Source organism: Equus caballus, unplaced genomic scaffold, assembly GCF_041296265.1.
Source record: "Equus caballus isolate H_3958 breed thoroughbred unplaced genomic scaffold, TB-T2T haplotype1-0000019, whole genome shotgun sequence".
Classification (NCBI taxonomy): Eukaryota; Metazoa; Chordata; class Mammalia; order Perissodactyla; family Equidae; genus Equus; species Equus caballus.
The window spans coordinates 915020-926050 of NW_027222392.1; positions in this window are offsets into that span (position 1 = coordinate 915020).

The following is an 11031-nucleotide window of genomic DNA, read 5'->3' on the forward strand; positions in this document are numbered from 1 at the left end:
ATGCCCCAGGAAGCGGGGCGGGGAAGAGGTTGAGGATGGAAGAAGGCGAGCCGGCATGGGTGGGGGGAGCAGGCGGTGCAGGAAAGGTGATCCACCTTTCCTTGCTCTCCGCTTGCTGCCTTTCCCTGAGCCTTGGACTTCCACCCCTTCCGCCTCCGCCCGTCCTCCCGTCCTCCCGTCCAACCTCTCTCTCCTCTGAGTCCTGCCAAGAAGAGGCAGGTCGAACACTTGCGGTGTGCACTGGATCGAAGGGATTACCCTGCTAGGATTAGGCTCGCTCGATGAGCTTGAAGTCCTTTGAGTCAGAACCTGTTTGGGGTCTGCAGAGAGTCGCACGTGGCGGGAGGGGGGCCCGCGTGTGGGTGAGGAGCAGGGAGGAAGGCTGCAGGGGCGAGGCCTTGGAGATTCTGCTCCAGTTTGGCCTGCAGGCAGTGGAGAACCCTGGATTCCTTCCAAGCAGGGAAGCGATGGGACCACACACAAACTCAGGTCCGGGTACCCGATTTCGCAGCCAAGCCAATCAGTGAGAAGTCAGGGTTGCAGCAAGGAAAGAGGTTTATGATCAAGACGCGGCCAGACAAGGAGGTGGGAGTAAAACTCAAACCCGCCTCCTCAAAGGGAAAACAAAACGTTGGGGCGTTTATCTGGGTTTGGGGTAGGGGTGGGACCAGGAGAGCGCTGGGGGTGAAGCTTGAAGAGTCCTCTGCTCAGGTGCGACTGTCACTCGTATTTCTTCGTGGGTCACAAGTGCGAAGTCAGTGGGGTTCGACGCGTTGCACGCCGAGGATCTCTGTCCGTGACGCGGAAAGTGGGCGATCCGTCATTTCAGCTGGTCCAAGCCTCTGCACGATGTCCGCTCTGGCGGGGTCCGGGGGGGCTGCCATCAAGCTGCTCTCTGATCTGCCGTCTTCCTGTTCTGCAAAATAACGTCAGAAACTTTGGTTACTTTTTCGCCCACGTCCACCCCTGTGGGGGCCGGGCACCGGGGTGTCAGTAACGGCAGGGTTTTCCTCTTGGGTCACCCTCCCAACAGTGTGGAGGATGGGTTCAAGCGGGGAGGGGGGGGTGCGGTGTGCCAGGAGGCCAGCTGGCAAGATCAGTAAGGAGTCTACTGGGCTGGTTGCGTGCAAGAGACAGGAAGGCATGCGGCAGAGCAGCGGGGACGGCAAAGACGGGAAGGCGCTCGGCTCCCTTTGGGAGTCGGTAGGCTGCCAAGTGGGTGAGACAGAGAGCTCAAGCGTGGCCCTGAGGCCTCTCGCTCTCGGGGGGGGCGGGGCGGGGATGAGATGGGCAGAGGTTTTCTGAGGTGATGAAAGGAAGGTAAGAGGAGGGGGAGGGTTCTTTTGGAGGATACCGGGCTCCCTTTTGGACGTGTCGGTTTTGAGAAGCCTTTGGACATCCCGAGAGGTGCGTCCAGCAGACAGTTAGAGAAAGCAGCGTGGAGTCAGGGGCAGGGTGACGTCAGTCGTACGCACTCAGAAGCCCTGGGCTTCCGGGGGGCGAGTCGAATCGAATCGTAGGAGAGCGCATGAGCTTGCTCTGAGACCCGAGGGGTTCCTGTTCCCTGAAGACCGTGCCTTCGAGAACAGAACCCTTGGAGAAGTGGTCGGGAGGAGAAGCCGCAGAGGAAAGGGAGACAGAGGGGTCTGAGGTTAGGAAGGGCACCTGGGGAGGGGGCCATCCCCCAGAGAAAGAGGGTGGAGAGAACTTGCAGAGACTGAAGGCGTGGGCAGCATTCCTCAGACACCACAGAGAGTTTAGGAAGACGAAGGAACCGAAGGGCGTGCCCTGGCCGCCTGCTAGGACGGGACGGCGACGAGATTTGGGGAGTCTTTCGAGGAGCCGGTGAGAGACGAGGCGATGACTGGATGGCTGACGAGGAGTCGAGGTCTTTTGGCAGCAGCTTAGCCGTGAAAGGTAGAGAGAGAAGGCGGTGGTGGAGGAGCGGAAAGGAGAGGTGTGGATGCTGGGAGAGACTTGGGTGTGCTCAGCGGCTTAAGGAAAGAGACGGGCCGGGCCGAAGAGAAAGCAGCTGGCAAACTGAGGGAACGAGATCTTTGGGGGAGGCTGAGCAGACGGTTCCCAGGGCACCCCACGTGGAGCCAGGGCCCTGGAACTGCCAAGCTGAATCCCTCTTCCTGGAAAACCAAAGGGAAAGGGGAGGGGTGGGTGGAGAGAAATAGAGGGACGTTCAAACGGGGGTGGGGGCTGGTGCGGGGAAACGGAGAGTTCTTGACTAGCTGGCCTCTGATCTCTTCGGGTACTGAACGGGTATGAGGACGATCCCGCTTGAGGCAGGCGATGGAGATGATTTGGAGGGGCTGTTGAGGAAACGGGGCGGGGTGGGGGGGGTTGACCACGGCCTTCTGATGGGCTTGGGGGCGGAAGCGGCTTCCATGCCCATCGCGAGGCGCCGGTTCAGTCAGTCGGTGTCCATCCGGACCACAGACCACAGACCCCTGCTTTGGAAAACAACAAGAAGCGGTTCGTAAACCCTTGCAAAGATCTCTGAGGTCTGGTGACTGGCTTTGCAACCAAAAGCGAGTCAGGGAATAAGATCCCCCCGTTCTTAGGAGTTTTCCTGTCTGTCCCAGAGGCCGCAGAGCACCCGAGGGCGGTTTCCCAGGCAGTGGAAAGAGGAGGAGGACCGAGCCGGGAGAAAGCAAGCTTTCCTCGTGAAGTTTGGATGCCCGCTGCACGTGGGTGCCCTTCCCCTTTCTTCCTACTGTCCCGGGAGTGGGCGCCCTCGCGCGCTTTCTGATGCTGCAGCACTAAGGCAAGTGAGGTTCCCGCTCCCTGAGGGAAAGCTCAATAAACGACCCCCGACCCCCACCCCCACCCTTCGCACCCCCCCACTCTTCCCACACACCCACCCCCCAACCGCCACCCGCCCGCAACCCCCCCACCTCCCAGACCCAGCCCCCACCCCCCACCCCACGCCCCCCAGCTCCTCCCAGACGGTGACAGCGTGACAAACAGAATCGGAAGCGTCCTTGGCCCACAGCCTGCGATCCCACCCGTGCCGCGCCTGCTCTCCAGAGAAGTGACGTCCGTCCGCTTTAAGGTGGGTGGCTACCTTCAGCGACACCCTTTTGAAAGCGCGAACCATAGCTATTTCTTTGAAAGCTCCAGTGAAGCCGCAGAGAAACCTGTGAGCTTTAGCACAAGGCCACTTTGTGCTAAGGAACCCGCAGCGAGGGACCGGCTTTGCTGAAAGCGCCGTCGTCTCCTCTGCGGCTTGGGGAGCCTCTAGGGCTTGGACAGGCCTTGGAGCAGCCCAGCAGCACTCTTGGCGGGTGGCAGCAGCCAAGGTGTGCCGGTGGCCACGACGTCGGTCACGGCGTCTAAGAGAAGGTGCCCAGACCCTCCGGTTCCGGGGCCGGGTGGGTCGATGAGAGACACGGCTGGGGAGCAGGGATTCCCGTCCGATCTTCTGGGGGTGGCTGCGAGGGCGGTTCTCAGAAGAGCTGGCACGTTCTTAGCCAGTGTCTTCCTGGCGGGTGCTCCGGGACGCTTCCTGGGCTGAGCGGGGAGCTGTCGTGGTGGAGAAGCTCCCTGAGACTCAGCTTCTAGAAAGTTCACGAAAAGCTCCGAGAAGGAACTCTTGAGCTCGGACTGCTGGTTGGGTCTCCGAGGAGGAGGCGTGTCGGGGGCACTGCGGGATCCGAGCCGCCCGGTCACCCATCCGGTAAGGCCGCCCTGCTCTTCCTGCAGCAACTGCTCCATGGCCTCCCTTTCCACACCCAGGGTGCTTCCCATCCGTCGGAACGCTTCCCGGCGTTCGTGTCTGGCGCTTTGCAAGGCGTCCGTGAAGAGCTTTCTCAGGAGGGCCTTGTCTGCTTTTCCTTCCAGGGTGCTCACTAAGTCGGTCCACTTCTTTTGGACGTCCTCCAGCACTTCCCGCCGGGCCTCGTCTTGTCGCTGCAGTCCTCCGATCTGCTCCTCCTGCAGGCGCGAGGCGGCTTGCGCTCTCTCCAGCCGTCCCTGCAGCGACCTCAGCTTCCCTTCCAGGCCGTCTGCCTTTTGCATCCACTCGGCCAGGACCACCTTCAGGTTGGCCAGGGCTCCGGCCTGCTGCTTCTCTGCTTCCCGGGAGGCGGACAGCTGGAGGGCAGTCTCCTCTTTCTGCTGGGTGACCGCAGTCAGTTGTTCCTGCAGGGACCCGACCCGGGCAGCGGCCCGCTGGCTCGCCTTCTGCATGGCGCGGGAAGATGACAGGAGCCTCTCCTCTAGCGCCGTGACTTTCCTCCTGAGTTGAGCCGCTCTGTCTTCTGCCAGCCGCGCTGCCCGGAGATGCCAGTCTTCGCATTCTGAAGCCTGCGTCCGAGACCTCCCCAGCTCCTGGCCTAAGCGCGCTCCCTTGTCGCGCAAAAGGCGAACCTCCTCCCGCAGGGCGCACTTTTCCACTCGTTCCTGTCTCAGCGCCAGCGCCGCCTCATCTCTCTCGCGCTGAAAGACAATGCTCTTTTCCTGCATGGAGGTCACTGCATTGAGAAGCTGGCTGAATTCCCCAGCCCGGCCCTCTTCTTTTTCTCTCAGGAGGCACTCAAAAGCCAGAGCCTTCTTCTTCACGGAGACGCATTCGAATTCCTTCTCCCTCAGCATCGTAGAGAGGCGCCTGTTCGTCTCTTGTAAGGCTTGGTTTTCGGTGTCCTTCTCCCTGGACCTTGCCAGCAGTTTTGCATTCTCCCGTTTGACTTGGCACGCATCCGCTTCCAGATGGACTATCCTCTCCTTCAGGTTTGTCACCGCCTGCCTCAACAGTTCGTTTTCGCTCGCTTGGGTCGTGAGGGTTTCCCTCAGAGAAAGGAATTCCTCCCTCTGCGCCTCGATTAAGAGCTCTCTGTCCTCCAGCGTGTTCTGTAAAGCCTCCTGTTTCTCCTTGAGCCGCTGAATTTCGGAATCCGTCTGTGCGTGCCGTTCTCTCTCCCGTTCCGAGGTGGCGGCCATCGCCTCGGACAGTCTCTGAGTCTCCTCCTGGAGGCTTCTGATGGCTGCGTCTTTTTCCTCCGTGGCTCGCCTTAAGGCTTCCACCTCTGCTGGCGGCCCTTTCGCAGACTCGCCCGGCGCCTCGGACTTAATTGCCTCCTGAGAGCCGGCAGCCTCGCAAGTCCGCGACGATGCGGCGGGCGGCTGTGGTGACGTGAGGGCGGGTGGACCCAAGAGAACCTCCTTGGCATTGCAGAGCTGCTCTAGGCCGAGCTGCATCTGTGCCAGTCTCTTCCCCAAGAGCCGGAGTTGGGTCGCATCCCCTCGAGGACGCGGGAACGGGGCGGCAGAGTGCATCTGTCGCCGACGCTTCTCCTCGCTGTCCACTGACGCCCGTGCCTCGAGTGGTGGGAGTTCTCTCTGAAGTGGGGATGACTCCCGCTGCAGATGGTGCACCTCGGTGAGCACCAGCCGCTGCCACTCCTCCAGCACGTTGACCCGCTGCTTCAACGTGTCCCGTTCCCGGAGAAGCTCCTCCAACTGATTCGCGTCCACGCCCCGAACCTCATGGCCGGCGTCGGACGTTTGCCAGATGGTCAGTAAAGTCTGACATTTCTGGCTCAAGGCACCGATTTCAATGTCTTTGGCTCGGACGAGGCGTGATAAGTGCCGGATCGCTTCTCGAAACATGTCCTCACCGCCGCTGTCAGATCGAGGGCGCCGTGTCTGACTTTCGCCTCGCAGCTTCGCGAGCTCTGCTTCTTTGGCCACCAGCAGGTCCATCATTGTGTGATACGCCCTTTTCAGGTGGCTGTTTTCCCTCAGCTTCTCGTCGAAAACGGCCAACACTCGTTCCCTTTCCAAAGCAGAGGCTTGCAGTTGCTGCTGGAGGCCCCCCGCATCCTGGACGGAGGGAGGCGAAGCTAGGCGAGCGGGAAGGCCCTGGCTCTCCCAGTCTTGGGGCTGGATCGTCCGAGTTCGTGGCCCGGTCTCATCTTCGTCCGGCTCATCAAGCCGCTCGGTCAGAGGCATCGTCTTTTCGGTCCCAAGTTTCAGCGCCTTCCTCTGCTTTTGCTCTTCAGTGGTCCTTGGAGGATGCTGCGTTTCCTCCTCCGGGTGGTGACCTTCGATCCCTTTCAGTTGAGACCCCTCAGATTCTAGTTGTGTCCCGGCGTCGAGGGTGTTCGGGTCAACCACTGGAGCGGCTCGAGCCCGTTGTCTCTGTGGGTCCGGTGCTTCCCTCAGGTGACTGCCTTCTTCTTGCAGGGAGGCGAGCCTCGTGTCTCCTTCCTCGAGGCTTTCCCGCAGAGTTGCGGTGTCTCTCCGAGCTGGAGTTGCCGGTCTCTCCTTCTCGGGTGGTCCGGTCGCCCGAATGGCTTCCGTCTCCGTTCTCCCCGAGTCGGGTAAGTCTGGCAGCTTTTGCGTCCCCTTCCTCAGCACACCTCTGGTGAAGTCAGAGAGGTGTGCGGGGAGGGAAGCCACGCTGACGCCCACTCGCCCCAAGGAATGGCCTAAGCCGGAGCCGAGGCCGAGGCGGCCAAACCAGGAGGCCATCGCTGCGGGTCACAGCACTGACCTGGTGCGCTCCGCGAAGAGCGTCCAGCCCAGTCGGACAGCCCCGCCAAGTGTCAGGGCCCCGGCGGCTGCGCGAGGCTAAGAGTCAAATCACAGCCAGGCGCTGCTAGGCAAGGCGGGCTGGCGGCCTGGGGGCGGGGCCTGGGCGGGGCTGGGGCGGGGCCTGGGCGGGGCCTGGGCAGGGCGCGGGCTCCAACCGTTGGGCTCGGGCTCCCAGAGGGGAGGGGAGGGGCTGCCCGCAACCGCGAGGCCTGCCGCCTGGCCCTCACCCATGGCCACCTCCTGACACGCGTGCCCCGCTCCGCCCCCCTCCACCCCCCACCGCCAGCCCCGTGGGCCTCCGCTCATCCCCAGGGCTTCCCACCACGGCGGTGGGACCCCTCTCCCTCTGCTTCAGTGCCGCCCCCGGGGGCCAGGCGGCCCTCCTGCCCCCTGGGGCCGCCCGCCAGGAACGCCGCGCTGAAGGCCGCCATCCCCACACCACCGCCACCTGTGCGCGTGGCAGCGCGTGTGGGCAGAAAGGACCCCAGGGCTCTGACTGCCGCCAAGCGCCTCCCACGCTCCCTCCTGTCCTGCGGCCGGGGATCTTCCCAGCCGGCTTGGAGAACACTCGGAGGGCCAAGGTAGGTGGGGACCCGCCTCCACCTGCAGAGTTCCGACGAGTGTGTTTGGACACACGTCGGCCCCCTGCGCGGAAGCACGACCCTCCTGAGCACCCTGACCGTGGCCATCCCCCACACAGTCGCCGGGGTCCTTGCCCCGCCGCCTCGCCGCCCTCTTCCTGCGGCCCTGCCTGGAGAAGCGGTCCCCGGGAGGAGCCTGGGGGCTCTCGGGCGCCACAGGCGGGGTGTGGCACACCGCGTGCACGCTGTGCGCCCGCTTCTGTCAGCGCGGGGCGGGCTGTGGTCGGGGAAGGGAGTCTTCCCCATGCGTCGAGCGGGCGGTGAAGCGGGGAAAGGACCCAGAGGTGCTCGTGGAGCGCGCGGCCCCCAGCCCCGCTGAGCCCGGCGGGACGTCGTCCTCGGGGCCCGACACGGGGCCGGCGGCCGAGGCCCGGCTGCGCGCCGCCCCCTGGGCCTGCCGTGCGCTCCTGCCCTGGCGCGGGGCGCGGGGGCGGCGCGGCTGGCCCCGCGGGCCTGGGGACCCGCCGCCGCAGCGACCAGAAAGTCCCGGTCAGCCTGCCCCGAGCTCCGCGGGCCTGGGAGCCCGGCGCCGCCGCGGCCGCCGCCGCCGCCGCGGCCGCCGCCGGCGGCTCGGCAGTGTGGCGCGGGAGCAGCCGCCAGGCCGTCCCGATGCGCGCGCCAGGAGCCCCGCAGGCTGGGGAGCCGCCCCCGCCGCCGCCGCCCCCGCCAGGTAGTGGCCGTTGCACTGCGGGAGGCCGCGGGCCCACCAGAGCATGGGCAGGTGAGGGCCCCGGGCGGCCGCCTCCCTCCGTGCACCCGTCCGGGTCTCCACCGCCCGGGCCCCGCCCCCGGGAGCAGGGACCTGCGCCTTCTCCTGTCCTGCCGGCGACCCTGGCGCCCGTGCTGGCTGCCTGGGGCCACCACTCCCATCCCTGGGGCGCGTGCCTTTGCACAGGCGATGACCGCGGCGCTGGGGTGGGGGGCGCAGGGCGGGGCGCGGCGGGTTGGCGGGTGCTGGCACCGGATTCTCAGCCTTGGGCTCCAGCGGGGCGGGGGGGGGGGGCGATTAAGGAGTGACGTGGGATGGTCGTGGGGGCAGGGCGCGCCGCGCAGACCCTTGAGGTCCAAGTGCAGACAGCGGAAATCTGTAAAGGGGCTTCCAGCCGGTGGGATCCCCTCGGTGCGTGCGTTTCCCTTGGGCCTTCAGGGAAGCGGGAGGCGGTGCTGCCTCCAGCCCAGGGCGAGGAGGAAGGAGCGGTGCCAGTTGTTGACCGCGTGAAATTTGGAATCGGGAGCAGGATGCAGGCGCCGGGAGCCAGTGAAAGGAAAAAGGGTTCTCCGGATCCTCTTCCTCCCTTTGGCTTTGGCAGCAGCTGCTTCTCCGTGTTGCTTTGGTCCTGCTGCCGTGCTCTTCCGGCGGGCGCTGAGTGTGAAATGCCCCAGGAAGCGGGGCGGGGAAGAGGTTGAGGATGGAAGAAGGCGAGCCGGCATGGGTGGGGGGAGCAGGCGGTGCAGGAAAGGTGATCCACCTTTCCTTGCTCTCCGCTTGCTGCCTTTCCCTGAGCCTTGGACTTCCACCCCTTCCGCCTCCGCCCGTCCTCCCGTCCTCCCGTCCAACCTCTCTCTCCTCTGAGTCCTGCCAAGAAGAGGCAGGTCGAACACTTGCGGTGTGCACTGGATCGAAGGGATTACCCTGCTAGGATTAGGCTCGCTCGATGAGCTTGAAGTCCTTTGAGTCAGAACCTGTTTGGGGTCTGCAGAGAGTCGCACGTGGCGGGAGGGGGGCCCGCGTGTGGGTGAGGAGCAGGGAGGAAGGCTGCAGGGGCGAGGCCTTGGAGATTCTGCTCCAGTTTGGCCTGCAGGCAGTGGAGAACCCTGGATTCCTTCCAAGCAGGGAAGCGATGGGACCACACACAAACTCAGGTCCGGGTACCCGATTTCGCAGCCAAGCCAATCAGTGAGAAGTCAGGGTTGCAGCAAGGAAAGAGGTTTATGATCAAGACGCGGCCAGACAAGGAGGTGGGAGTAAAACTCAAACCCGCCTCCTCAAAGGGAAAACAAAACGTTGGGGCGTTTATCTGGGTTTGGGGTAGGGGTGGGACCAGGAGAGCGCTGGGGGTGAAGCTTGAAGAGTCCTCTGCTCAGGTGCGACTGTCACTCGTATTTCTTCGTGGGTCACAAGTGCGAAGTCAGTGGGGTTCGACGCGTTGCACGCCGAGGATCTCTGTCCGTGACGCGGAAAGTGGGCGATCCGTCATTTCAGCTGGTCCAAGCCTCTGCACGATGTCCGCTCTGGCGGGGTCCGGGGGGGCTGCCATCAAGCTGCTCTCTGATCTGCCGTCTTCCTGTTCTGCAAAATAACGTCAGAAACTTTGGTTACTTTTTCGCCCACGTCCACCCCTGTGGGGGCCGGGCACCGGGGTGTCAGTAACGGCAGGGTTTTCCTCTTGGGTCACCCTCCCAACAGTGTGGAGGATGGGTTCAAGCGGGGAGGGGGGGGTGCGGTGTGCCAGGAGGCCAGCTGGCAAGATCAGTAAGGAGTCTACTGGGCTGGTTGCGTGCAAGAGACAGGAAGGCATGCGGCAGAGCAGCGGGGACGGCAAAGACGGGAAGGCGCTCGGCTCCCTTTGGGAGTCGGTAGGCTGCCAAGTGGGTGAGACAGAGAGCTCAAGCGTGGCCCTGAGGCCTCTCGCTCTCGGGGGGGGCGGGGCGGGGATGAGATGGGCAGAGGTTTTCTGAGGTGATGAAAGGAAGGTAAGAGGAGGGGGAGGGTTCTTTTGGAGGATACCGGGCTCCCTTTTGGACGTGTCGGTTTTGAGAAGCCTTTGGACATCCCGAGAGGTGCGTCCAGCAGACAGTTAGAGAAAGCAGCGTGGAGTCAGGGGCAGGGTGACGTCAGTCGTACGCACTCAGAAGCCCTGGGCTTCCGGGGGGCGAGTCGAATCGAATCGTAGGAGAGCGCATGAGCTTGCTCTGAGACCCGAGGGGTTCCTGTTCCCTGAAGACCGTGCCTTCGAGAACAGAACCCTTGGAGAAGTGGTCGGGAGGAGAAGCCGCAGAGGAAAGGGAGACAGAGGGGTCTGAGGTTAGGAAGGGCACCTGGGGAGGGGGCCATCCCCCAGAGAAAGAGGGTGGAGAGAACTTGCAGAGACTGAAGGCGTGGGCAGCATTCCTCAGACACCACAGAGAGTTTAGGAAGACGAAGGAACCGAAGGGCGTGCCCTGGCCGCCTGCTAGGACGGGACGGCGACGAGATTTGGGGAGTCTTTCGAGGAGCCGGTGAGAGACGAGGCGATGACTGGATGGCTGACGAGGAGTCGAGGTCTTTTGGCAGCAGCTTAGCCGTGAAAGGTAGAGAGAGAAGGCGGTGGTGGAGGAGCGGAAAGGAGAGGTGTGGATGCTGGGAGAGACTTGGGTGTGCTCAGCGGCTTAAGGAAAGAGACGGGCCGGGCCGAAGAGAAAGCAGCTGGCAAACTGAGGGAACGAGATCTTTGGGGGAGGCTGAGCAGACGGTTCCCAGGGCACCCCACGTGGAGCCAGGGCCCTGGAACTGCCAAGCTGAATCCCTCTTCCTGGAAAACCAAAGGGAAAGGGGAGGGGTGGGTGGAGAGAAATAGAGGGACGTTCAAACGGGGGTGGGGGCTGGTGCGGGGAAACGGAGAGTTCTTGACTAGCTGGCCTCTGATCTCTTCGGGTACTGAACGGGTATGAGGACGATCCCGCTTGAGGCAGGCGATGGAGATGATTTGGAGGGGCTGTTGAGGAAACGGGGCGGGGTGGGGGGGGTTGACCACGGCCTTCTGATGGGCTTGGGGGCGGAAGCGGCTTCCATGCCCATCGCGAGGCGCCGGTTCAGTCAGTCGGTGTCCATCCGGACCACAGACCACAGACCCCTGCTTTGGAA